Raw genomic sequence first — 1,837 nt, 5'->3', positions numbered from 1 at the left:
CTGATGGTCTAATTTCAGTCTTAGAGGTAACTGAGAGAAGGGTAATATCAAACAATTGATAATCTTACATTTCTTGATATATTGAATTATAAATCATTAAACTTTTACAACTAAAAACCTTAATTGACACAGATGTCCACTTCTCCACTAATGTGTGTAGTATAACTGTCCTTCTCTTATATCTTCCTTCTTGAATCCTTTGTCAGTACAGACTTTTCTCAATTTTCTTCATATCTTCACTGTATCACTTCAGAGGATTCCTAAGGATGGCATCTGCTTTACAATCTGGTGGATCTCTCCAAGGACTTTTCATGAAGCAAACACAACAGAAACAGGAGAACAAAAAAAAAAAAAAATTCTATTTTAGGAATGATAAAACAATAAAAGATTCAATATAACTGATTTCTTGTGGGAACAAAAACTACTTTTGACAGACAAACAAATTGTGTATATTCATGTCATTATATACGATCTGAGTAGTTTTATATTTATACATTATATTATTTTTATGAAACCCTCATTTTAGCATAGATAGCATTATTCTATTATAAATTTCAATAACACTTACTCCTTGAATGAGTTTTAAATCCTAAATAATGACTGAGAAACATCTGAATGGTATTCAAGTGCCACGGGTCAGCCACTAGCTGTGAAGAAGATATTCTATTTACCATGGTTTTCCAATTTGTTCTCAAATGATTACTTTGTTATTGTTCTGTAATCAGATCTGTAGTATTTCATAATTTTATTATTGATATTAGTACAGATGAATGTTCTTTCTTACTTCTGGTATTTAAAGAATTTTACTAACCTGTTTCGGGCATTTACCAGGCACTTGTCTCTGTTCTCTCTCTTTGGTTATGGTTATAATATCAGGGTTTAACACTGTATATTCTTAACATTTTAACATCTACTCAGATCACATATATTACAAGCATATGGTTCGTCTTAACCCAATCACCCCGGATTTATATTCTGTCCCTTGTAGGTTTTTGTGAATTTTGTTACATACAGATGGCTCCACATGTGCTCAGCCTCCAAGGAGTCTATCAGTAGGCTCTACTGACTGATCTTGATTTCCCCATTCCTTGAATTGGCGGGAAAATGCGTTTTTCCTTTTAATACAATTGATATCAATACTGTTATTATTGTTATTGATGTTATGATTATTAAAGTATTATTAAAATCTTGTTAACATTTAAGACAATGAAATAATGCAAAAGATTCTTTCCAAAAGTCAAGGAAAAGGGTAAACAGGTGAGAAAGGTAGGACTAATAAGTGACCCCTTGATGACTAAGCACTTGTAGAGCCATCTATGTGTGAATACAATAAATAAACCTGTGTTACAGTGGGCATGGCATGTATTCTTGCCAAACGTGGCGATTGGGTTAATCATACATGCATAATACCGGAACTTAAATTAATTTCTCCAGAAACAAAATTAATACATATTGGTTTCTCCATTGAAATATCCATTATGGAACCTTAATATAACAAGCAACAGTGAAATATAACTGCGCACCCTTTAATTAAAGAGAATGCATTGTGGGGGAAACAAAGAAAACTGAACTTTCTAGGGTAAACTCGCACATTTTACACTGTTTCCTTATCTTAGTGTAATAATATAAACATATATAGTACCTGATACAAAAATAGTTAAATAAAGTATCATCTTTCTAAGAAAATAAAATATCATCTTTCTAAAAATATTTAAGTACTAATTGTCTTACCAGCTAAAGACTAATTAAATGAGGTATACATAAGTAACATATGCGTAAAGACCAAGTAAGTGAGGTATACAAAGGGTGGTCACAGACGAATTTTTGGGTCATTCTT

At 31.6% G+C, this 1,837-nt stretch overlaps 1 long non-coding RNA gene across 1 annotated transcript; it reads right to left on the bottom strand.

Annotated features, from left to right (window-relative positions):
• Positions 1–256: 256 nt before the first annotated feature.
• Positions 257–850, bottom strand: LOC119595477. The gene is made up of 3 exons (XR_005230707.1): positions 812–850; positions 569–647; positions 257–305 (listed from the first exon to the last, which is right to left on the bottom strand). It is a non-coding gene; the product is annotated as an uncharacterized LOC119595477 (long non-coding RNA).
• Between the last annotated feature and the right edge of the window lie 987 nt (positions 851–1,837).

The sequence above is a fragment of the Penaeus monodon genome, chromosome 36, assembly GCF_015228065.2.
Source record: "Penaeus monodon isolate SGIC_2016 chromosome 36, NSTDA_Pmon_1, whole genome shotgun sequence".
In the NCBI taxonomy this organism is placed as follows: Eukaryota; Metazoa; Arthropoda; class Malacostraca; order Decapoda; family Penaeidae; genus Penaeus; species Penaeus monodon.
The sequence above is the reverse complement of the archived record's forward strand: the minus strand, read 5'-3'. Positions and strand labels throughout refer to the sequence as shown.